At 39.9% G+C, this 11,086-nt stretch overlaps 1 pseudogene; it reads left to right on the top strand.

The window, feature by feature from the left end:
* Window positions 1-9,077: 9,077 nt before the first annotated feature.
* On the top strand, window positions 9,078-10,152 carry LOC138048946 (integrase/recombinase xerD homolog; annotated as a pseudogene).
* Window positions 10,153-11,086: the final 934 nt, after the last annotated feature.

Here is an 11,086-nt window from a genome sequence, read left to right on the forward strand (position 1 = left end):
ATCTCCCTGAGACAGCAAAATACTGCACTTATCGAAGTGTTACCACATAGGGGCATTATATTAAGTTACTACATTCTCAGACCCTGTCCACACAGACCTGGATAAACTGGTAACACATTGTTTATGTTTCCTAGTGTGGAAAGAGCTCTACATTGCATCCCCTCAGATAGGCATTTTTAAGAAAACTCCATTTATACGTCAGTGTAAATGTAAGGTCAGACTGCAAAAAGCAGATGCATGTTAGTATTTGTACTTATTGTTGTTGACAAGGCTTAAAGATTAGTCTTATTACAATGGGGGTTTCCATTGTTGCCAGGCAGCCCCATCCCTATGGCTGGAACATCCTCAAAACCCAGCTGTTAATCCACATAAGGATTAAGCTAAAAATACGCATGTTCAGGGTGTCAAGCGCTTTAGGGGTCCAAAAATATTGGAATATAGGACAAAACCCGCCAAAACTGCAACAATATGGCACCAAATTACACAGTAACTTATAGGCCCAACGTAAGGTTCTTTAGTTTTTAGACACTCAAGATGTACGGATTTAAAAGTCAATAAAAGAAAGACGCTTTTTCGGTTTCAAAAATGTCTTTCCAAGTCCCAAAAGAATCTTTTTTTTTCGGGAATCATAACGTCATCTTACTGCCAATAAGTTATTTGGCATGTGACATCAATAACAAGGGAAATCTGACATCTCTTTCAGTTCAACAATGGTTGACAATATCAACTGGTTCGAGTCCAAAACTCAGTATTGACACTTCTGTGAATGCAAGTAACAAGCAAAGAAATTGATTTGCTGCAAGAACACCTAGAATTACAAAAATAAGGCCAAATAACATATTGGCAATGGGAACCCCTTGGTAAAAACATTGTTTTACTACATGAGTTAGCTTTTGGGACAAAGGACCAATTCAGCTCTTTATTTACAGCAACAAATTGAATACTAGGTTGTAGCTAAAATCCAAGGAGTGGTTCTTCATCCAGCCCTGTTACAAATTGTAGAATGCTGCCAAGAGTGATTGCACTCCTTCTTCCACTTGCAGCTTCTCGCACATACTTTGAAAATGCAGAATACACATCATTTTCATACATGCGTATGTTACAGGTTGAAATTAAATTCAGGGCCATTTAAATCAAACTAGGTAAATTTAAATCAAACTAGGTGAAATTAATTAACCTAGGTTATTTATCAACTGTTTTAAAAGGGATTTTCTTTATGGGGTGTGGTTGTAAAAAAGGTGCATGGTTTTTTAGGGGGGTTGAAAACAAAAAAAAAAAAAAAAAAAACACCTTTCCCCCCTCCCACTTTCCTCTCTACTCTCTCCCTTTCTTTTCTTACTTTCTTTCTGTCTGCCTCTATCTGTCTTAATCATCCATCCCCTGATCCATTTGTCATACCTACCACTACTCTGTGTACAATGTACTACAATGTGTACATGAGAGAAAGAAATCGCTTTGAACTGCACTTACTGAGACTTGAACCGGGTACCTCTGACATCCCTTAGTATCGAGCTCTTTTCTGTAACTAACCGCTGAACCACACAGGACTTGGACAAGCAGTCGTCATTAGTTTTAAGAGCAAATACGTTTCTCCTGGTGCAAGAGGGCCCAGACTCTTCTCGGTCATAGTAAATTATGCAAAAGTTTACTTGTGCGCAATGCGAACGCAATGCGTGGCTCTGTACGGTTCGTAAAATGGCTAACACAAGTTGTGTTGATTCAGAGATAAAGTTAAAGTTTCGAAAAAGACAAAAGCAAGCAAAATAACCCTTTTTATTGACGACAACTTTTACAACGATGCAGTGAAGTGGTTAGAAACACGCAATGAAGACAGCAAGGACAGAACAAATCTGACAAGTCAAGACGTAGCAATTATCAAAAGAAAAGGATGGAAACTGGAGGGTGGCAAAATATTATCCAAGAACGGAAAATAAATTTTTCAAAAATGTCAACTACACCAAGTTCTTTGCCAAGCCCATTCGAATATTGCGCACAAAGGAAGAGACAAGATGGACAAGTATGTTAAGGGAAACTACGAGTCACTGTCCCAAGAAGTAATACAACTCTTTGTGTCACTCTGCTCAATACATGAAGAACAAAAGTCAATCAGCAGCAGACAAAAACAGCCTGTGCTAGCTCCTATTCAAGCAAGAGGATTCCTAACGCATTTGCAAATGGACCTAATGGACCTTAGAAACTTACCATGTACATGTCATCGCAAACACAATTGGATTCTCCACATGATTGATCATTTCACAAAATATTCAAACTTTATCCATTGAAAAATAAGCAAGCTGAAGATGTATTGGAATGCCTGTCTCAATTTTGCTGGCAATTTGGATTCCCTCAGAAAATACACACTGACAATGGACGGGAATTTAAGAATTCTCTGATGTCCCAATTCTGCAAGAACAACGGCATCGCTCAACTTCTTGGAGCTCCCAGAAAACAATCAACTCAAGGTTTGGTGGAAAGGAACAATCAAACAGTAAAGCAAAACATTAGAAATATCATTGGTGTCAGGTACTAGGGGAAGCTGCTTACAAAAAGAACCTTGTGGAACATGAAGCAACAAAACAAACACCCTATGAATTGGTATTTGGTATACCACCATGGAAAGAAAGCAAAACTACCCCAGATAAGAAAAATGGTCAACATTCTACCATGGAAGAAGAAGAGGAAGAAGAAGAAGAAGAATGTGAAGATGTGGATGCAGAACCTGCACCTAAACGTGCTTGTCATTCACTTATCAAGTCAACAAAGGAGATAAGGACATCTCAACAAGAAAAAGCAAGAAACACACAAAGGAAATACAACAACAAAATGACAACAAGCAAACCCAATGCTATTTCATTCCAAGTCAACAACTTTGTCAAAATAAAAATTGATAAAGTGGACAAAAGGCCATTACATCCGAACACTCTTCTTGGTAAAGTAATTGAGAAAGAACGTGGATTTATGAAAGTTGTAACCAAATTTGGAATTATTGACACTTGGATTGCACCAAACAGACTACAAATTACTGAAGACATGAATGTGTCATTAGACACAACTAAACAATACGTTTCACTGCCGCGTGCAAAAAAGCACTTGACCAGTGACACATGTACAAGAGGTGCAAAAACAAGGAAATAACTTCTCATTGTTTAACTACATACAAGTAATGACTGTTTAATAAAGGTTACAAACTTTGTGAACTACCAGAAAAAAAAAATTGAATTTGATTTTTCAAGTACTTGTAACCACAAAGGGGCTTTCTCCTGAACTACATTTGTACAAGTAACTGTACCACAGCGCACCGGTGGCTCAGTTGGTTGAGCACCGGGCTGTCACGCGGGAGGTCGTGAGTTCAACTCCGGCCGGACCAACACTCAGGGTCTTTAAATAACTGAGGAGAAAGTGCTGCCTTTGTAATTACATCTGCAAATGGTTAGACTCTCTAGTCTTCTCGGATAAGGACGATAAGCCGGAGATCCCGTCTCACAACCCTTCAATGTCCATAATCTTGTGGGACGTAAAAGAACCCGCGCACTTGTCGTTAAGAGTAGGGCATGTAGTTCCCGGTGTTGTGGTCTGGTATTTCTGGTCTGGATAGGGTAGGGTGGAGCACCTCGCATAGGACCTCGAGTCCTGTTCGTGCTCCTTCCCTCTGGGCAGGTTTGCCCAGTAGAAAGAGACAAACCAGATGTCTCGTAAAAACAAAAAACAAAACATGTACATTATTCAATAATCTACCCTATTAAAAGTCAATTTTTGGGTGTCTTTTTCCTTCCAAAAACCAGAAAAATAAAAATAAAACAAAGTCAAATGAAGGAAATACTTATTAGACAAGGTTTTGTTTTTCTGCTGTTCTGAGCTAACCCTAAACCCTAACCCTAAACCCTAACCCTAACCCTAACCCTAACCCCACCCCTAATGCTAACCGTTTAAAATCAGTGCTTAGACTTAATAACAACCAAAGGCGTTTTTTCAGACTAGGTCATGAAAAACGTACGCTAACCACATCCCCTTACTTCCAGCACCGATTTACTTACCAATATACACGTATTTGCTAACAATTGATGGACTTTTTGTTGATGTTTCCTACATTCAATTTCTACCTAGTTTAAAATTAAATTTACCCAGGTTGAAATCATTTCAACCTGAATTTCAAATTTACCTGTAACACGTACATTTGTGCCTTCCTCTGTGAATGATGGCTGGAGGAGCAGGATAAGCTGTCGTCTCGAGACTTGATTTGCTTCGTTTGGACGCAGAAGATGAAGAAAGAGCTGCAAACTTGTTGCAATTTCATAAAGACCAAGTTTCGTGAATCCTTTCCGAAGCTCTGCAATGCATGGCCTTGTGGGATTCTTCGAAAAAATCTCCTGCAGAATTTCTTCAGGGATAAACCGTAGAATGGGTCCATTCTGAAGAGTACTCAAGGCCATAATAGTTCCAGCAAACTCATATTCCTTGGCCATGAGCTCACGAAGTCCATTTTCAAAAAGTGTTTGCTGTATTTCTTTAAGACACAGTCGAAGAAATTATTTCCTAGGACCCCCAGCATCATGAGCAATTTCCCCATAGAATGAAACTTCCAGTGTGACTCTTGGGTTTTCAAGGTATTGGAATTCCTCTATGGCTGAATTCCAAACATTAAATCTGTCCATACAGACAAAGTTGGTTTCACCGTCAAGTGGCTGTTCAGGTGAGTTTACATCCAACGGGCGACCCTGCAGAATGAGCTTTTGGGCCCACTTTAGTATCTCCAGAGGATTGCCAAGATTGCTGTGTCCCGTGACTGGAAAGAGATCATCACTACTGTCTTCCTGTGTGCCCTCTATTGGTTGTGGGGTAGATACAAGTCTACTGTGTGTGTGATTGCTGTCTGCCTGTGGACCTTGTTGTTCTTGATGGGTGGATACAGGTGTACTCTGTGTGTGGTTGCCTCCTGCCTGTGGGCCTTGTGGGATGGTCATGGGTCTACTCTGTGTGTTTCTGCTGCCTGCCTGTGGGTGTTGTGGTTGTTGTGAGGTGGATATGGGTCCACTACTCTCTGTGTGGTTGCTGGTGCGACCTTCAGTCACGCTAATGTCATTTAAACCTTGATTGTCTAGAAGAAAGCCAAAGCCATGTTTCAGTCTGACGTAAATTGCCCCTTGACCAGCCAATGATTTTACTTGTTTGGAGGAGTATTCGTGACAGTTTACTGGTTGTGTAAGTCTTCTCCTGTTTGCCTTTAGAAAAACTAGGTCCTTACTTGCCACGGCTGGATACTTCATCTGTATAGCATCAGACAATGCCTTTCTAATAGCCTGTTCATCATCTTCTGAGCTAAGAGTTATAAAGCCTCTTAATACAGTACTTTCATCCCTCAGCATCCACTTATCAGAGTGAACACTATTGGAGTAAGCCTCTTCGTCATCTTCATCATCCAACGTCACCAACACAAATTCAAATACCTTCTTTGTTTCAACTTTCGCTCTCTTCGACTTAACGGGAGCAGAGTTAGTGGACGAAGAGGCTCGAAGACGTTCTCGAGTGTTCAAACGTGAGTACAATCCTCTGGCGGTAGACTGGCGCATAATTGCCCGAGCTCTAATGACAGCTTGTCCCACCGATGTCATGGCTGTATTGGTGCTTGTCGAAGCCTCGTCAAAAGAAGTACAAGCAACAACATTTCTACCTCTTTTTGTAGCACGTTCCTGTACTACTTGGATTGCCTGGTTCAAGCAGTTTGATGATATACGTAAATTTTCCTCCATTCTACGTTCGATGACTTAAAAACGCGGGAAGCTATCCAGAAGTCGTTCGGTACGTTATGTATAAGCACTGATGTTAACACTGACCAGAAATAGTGAGGGCTCAAGAAAGTTGAATTGAATGAAAAGTTGAATTGAATGAATAGTTGAATGTTGAATGAAGAATCGAATGTTGATTGAATAGTTGAATGTTGAATTAAGAATTGAATGTTAAATGAATAGTTGAATGTTGAATGAATAGTTGAATGTTAAATAACGTGTTGAATGTTAAAAAGCGAGTTGGATGTGGAATACAAGTTGAATATTAGACAAATAGTTGAATATATAATATAAAACTGAATATAAAATTAGACGAATTGAATATTGCTACATTATTGGAATATGTACTTTCTATAGGAGTTGATTACGGAACGTCAGTGCTCACACTTTGTTTTCTATCTCACCTTCGTGTGCATTATTGTTACGTAATACTTGTCAAGTATGCATGATTGCTGTCAGTAGCCTTATGCTTATTTCACTTCTCGCGTCACCAATATAGCTTTACTGTATTCTGCTTTCCCGCCCACCCGCCCCTCCATTTCTTTTGTGTTAATTAGCAAGTTTTGCTCTTTGGTTGTTATTTGTCATTACTTAACTATTCATTTTTTCGTACCATCTTGACACCCGCAGGCCGTCCAAGCTCTTATGCACATGGGGACTGCTTCAGGCGTGGAAGGCCAGGTCACTGGGCCAAAGATTGCAGGGCCTCCAGCTTCTACCCCCGCCCTTTCGGCCAGTACAAGCCAACCGCCTTTGCCCCAGGCTCCACCACCACAAACGCTTCAGGAACCGGACTTAAGGGAATCGGACATTCATGAGGAATTCCACAAGTTTACGGATGTACTTCAGGTACTGAATCGTTTTGAAATCGACGAAGATCTAGGACGGAATAACAATGTTAAGGGCAATTTAAAGAAAAATTTAGAATTTTGGGTATTTTTAGGTGCTTCATCCTTCATATTAAACGTAATTAAATTTGGTTATCGTTTGCCTTTCTGGGATGTGCCGCCTGGATATTATTCAAAGAACAACGCTTCTGCCCTGAAAAATATTGACTTCGTAGAGAATTCTATCACTGAGCTACTGGAGTCCGAACGCATAAAGCAATTGTCTTACAAACCCCATGTCGTCAATCCATTGTCGGTTTCCGTTCAACCTAAGGGAAAGAAAAGGTTAATTCTTGATTTAAGATATGTTAATCATTTCATTAAGAAACTGAGGATTAAGTACGATGATTGGAAAATTGCTTCTCTTATGTTTCGCAAGAATGGTTATATGTTTTCTTTTGATCTTAAGAGTGGCTATCATCACGTCGAGATCTTCCATCCACATCAAACATTCTTAGGTTTTTCATGGGAGTTTCAAGGGGAGACAGGGTTTTACGTTTTCACAGTTCTTCCTTTTGGCCTTTCTGTAGCTCCTTATATCTTTACAAAGATACTCCGCCCTTTGGTTGGATGGTGGAGGGCTAACGGTATTTACATCGCGGTATTTTTAGATGATGGTTGGTTCATAGCTGACGACTATAATTCAGCAAATATTATAGCTAGTAGGGTTCGTTCTGACATACGTTTAGCCGGATTTATAACAAATAGCGAAAAGTCAATTTGGGAACCAACGCAAATTATTACTTGGCTAGGATTGGTCTGGAACTCCACTCTTGGTACTATTAGTATGACACCTAGGAAGGTCCAAGCTATCGTTGATTGTGTGGCTTTTATTGAAGCTCAAAAATGCACAATTTCGGTTAGACAATTGTCATCATTTGTCGGGAAAGTTATGTCTACATGTCCGGTTACTGGAAATTTACCCAGAATTACCACCAGACACTGTCAGAGATGACAATTGCTATTGCTGAGCATTGGGATACACGTATGATTTTAGACGAGTATTGTAAGGATGAAATCGTTTTCTGGAAGAACAATATCCATCTACTCAATTTTAAAAATTGCTTTGTTTTCCGCAAACCTGAGAAAGTAACTTTTTCAGATGCTAGTAATATTGCCTGCGGAGCTGTTTCTTATATCAATGACGGCGAGTTTGTTTGCCACAAAATGTGGACGCAGGACGAAAGGAGTAGAAGTTCTACGTGGCGAGAATTAAGTGCAATTGAATTCTCACTTCTGTCTTGCCTTCCTATTTTAAGTTCATCACATATTACGTGGTATACCGATAACCAGGCCACTGCCAAAATCGTTGAGGTCGGTAGCATGAAACTCGAGTTACACACGATTGCCTTAAAAATATTCAAGATATGTTACGAACACAGCATTCATTTCGATATTGAATGGGTTCCTAGAGATCGCAATGCCAGGGCAGATTTTATTAGCAAACTGGTGGATTTTGACGATTGGCAGGTCACTGAGGACGTCTTCAAAGACTTGGATAGTCTTTGGGGTCTACACACGGTGGATTGTTTTGCCACGTATTACAACAGAAAAATCACCAGATATTTTTCTAGATTTTGGAACCCGCAAACGTCGGGCATTGACGCATTTATGCAGTCGTGGGAAGTTGAGAACTGCTGGTTAGTTCCGCCAGTTTATCTTATTCCCAGAACGCTTGCCTATATGTATAGTCAGGGAGCCAAGGGCACCCTTATTGTTCCACTGTGGAAGTCAGCCGTGTTTTGGCCCCTGTCAACCAATATTTATTGCAGTTTCATCCAGGATTTAAGAGTTTTGTCTATGCCTCAAGCTTTGACGCACGGGCGGAATCACAATTCTATTCTGGGTTCACCAACTACTCCGGGATATGTAGTGGCTTTAAGATTGAATTTCGTTCCTTCGGGGTAAGAATCTGAAAGGTTGGCCTTTCGGCCACCATCTAGCGAGTGGAATTTGTGCTGACTACGAATAGCACCTTGGCAGTGTTGCGTTATTTATTTCACTTTGATCATTTTATATGAGGTAGATGTGCTGACAACGAATAGCACCTTAGCAGTGTTGAGGTATTTATTTCTTTTCGGCTATGTGTCAATGTGCAGAAGTTGTGTCGTCAACGAATAGCACTCCAATAGTGCTGTGTTATTTATTGCCCCTTTTGATCTTCATTTAATGAATGTAGTGGTGTTGAGAACTAATAGCACCCGGGTTGTAGTACTTATTTCCTTTTAGCCATGAATCAGTGAGTAAGATTGTTCCACCTCTAAACCCCTCTGTTATGTGTTTTTCCTTTTGTTTTCCTCAACAGGCCATCTCTGCTCAGTCTTGTTGGGCAAGTCTCTATGGATCTTTAGCTCCCTTCAAGCTGCGCCTCATTACTGATCAGTTTAAGGCCAGACAACCTTCGACAATGACTAGATATTTACTTGAGTGTCGAAAATTTATGCGTTGGTGCAATGATGTTAAGGCTCAATTCGTTTTGCCACAAGAGCCTGTTGTTGTAGCGGCCTATTTCTCTCATCTTCACAGGAAGACTGGTTCTCCCAGCACTGTTAGTATGGCTTATGCTGCATTAGTTTGGCTACACGATGTAGTAGATGTAACTTGTAGTAATAATCCTTTGAAAACCGGAGTGTGTAGAAATGTTGTTGAAGCCGCGAAACGTAATGGCACACAACGGAAGAATAGGAAGCTCCCTGACTCTCTCTATTGATATGGTCAAGAGAATAGTTGCTAAACATGGCAAGGTAGACGCTAATCTACAAGATCTGCGCATTTCACTCATAGTTCTCTTAGGTTTTGCAGGTTTCTTCAGATTCAATGAGTTAGCAAATATCAAAGCTTCGCATATAACTTTCGCAGATGACCATATGTCCATTGTTATACCAAGTAGTAAAACTGATGTCTACAGGGAAGATAATAAAGCTATTATTGCTAGAACGGACAATGCCACTTGTCCAGTTAATATGGTCCTTAGGTATATGTCTGCTGCAAGAATGGACCATAATGCAGACGGTCTCCTAATCAGGCAGTTAGTATTTCAGAAAAATTATAATACTTATGTTTTAGGGAACAAAGGAATCTCGAGATATCTTTTTGGAAGCTCTCAAGGCTCTAGGTTACAACTCCAAACTTTTTGGGTTACACAGTCTTAGGTCTGGTGGGGCAACCGCTGCCGTAAATTCACCTAGCGGCCCTGTATCAGACAGGTTATTAAAATTACACGGGCGATGGAAATCCGATTACGCCAAAGACTTGTATATTCAAGAAGATATATCTGCACGGCTTTCAGTTTCATCTACCCTAGGTATTTAATTGCTATCATTAAGTTTCCACGCGTGATGGGACACGCGAACGTTTTTGCTATCTTTTAGTTACAGCCAAGTTTTGTATGATTATAATCAGTGCTTTCACTATAATTTAACCGTATCATATGTATTGTGCAAGTGTACTAGCTTAATGAGGATATAGCTTCGCGTATCGTATTTCTGTGGACTAAAAGCAATGTGGCCGATTATACACATAGTGCTCGAATACAGTAATAAAGCTCATATTGGCTCTCCTTGAGTTACCAACCCATTTGACTGTGGTTGTTGTGTTTTGAAAGTTCCTATAACGGTTTAGAAAATAATTTTCATGTGTGCGAACGCAGTGAGTTAAAATGAAACAAGTTTTTCTGCTCCGTCAAAATGGTTTGCAGTCCTCCAGAGGTTTATTGGAAAGTGAAGATATTGTTTGCAAATAATTATGTCTTTCTGTATTCAAATTTGCCAACAACAAGAAAATAACCCTTTGTTTTTAAACAATCAATCAACCTCTGTTTTGACGTTAATGACTTGATTACGTGATGATGAACATCATTATTTGTTGTGAGTAAATGCGTGTCCCTCGTTAAAGTGCCTCAATAAATACTTCCAAGTAAAGGTCGCATTTCTTGAAGCCTTAATTTCTGCCGCTTTTTTTGTCGAGTCGAGACTTGTGCACGAGCTTTTTGATCTGTTAGTTCAATCCATTTTGACATTTTTAATGTCATGAATGTAATACTACTTTTTTTCAAGCTACTTTTATTTTGTAAACGATTTTGAGGCTGATTCGTCGGAATAAAAATGCCTCTTAATTCTTAATCAATAGAGTTGATTTTCCTATAGGCCTACTTGCTTGCTACCACCATCAACACTGTTATGCATGTTGAACCCAAGGGAAGTTCTAGGATTTTGGCAAGGGGGTGCACATGTTAGACGGAAATGCACAGGAAGCCCAATCTTTATGTGTTGGACAATGTATAATACATGCTTTTAAGAGGGTTAGGGTTGTAAATCTAACTTAATGCAGTTTTTGTGCTTTTAATATCCTCTAGTAGCTTCATTCGCTTTGCCGTTTTTTAGCTAAGTTTACATTACCAGGGTTATTTAGGTTTTT

Source organism: Montipora capricornis, chromosome 5 (genome assembly GCF_036669925.1).
Source record: "Montipora capricornis isolate CH-2021 chromosome 5, ASM3666992v2, whole genome shotgun sequence".
Lineage (NCBI taxonomy): Eukaryota > Metazoa > Cnidaria > Anthozoa > Scleractinia > Acroporidae > Montipora > Montipora capricornis.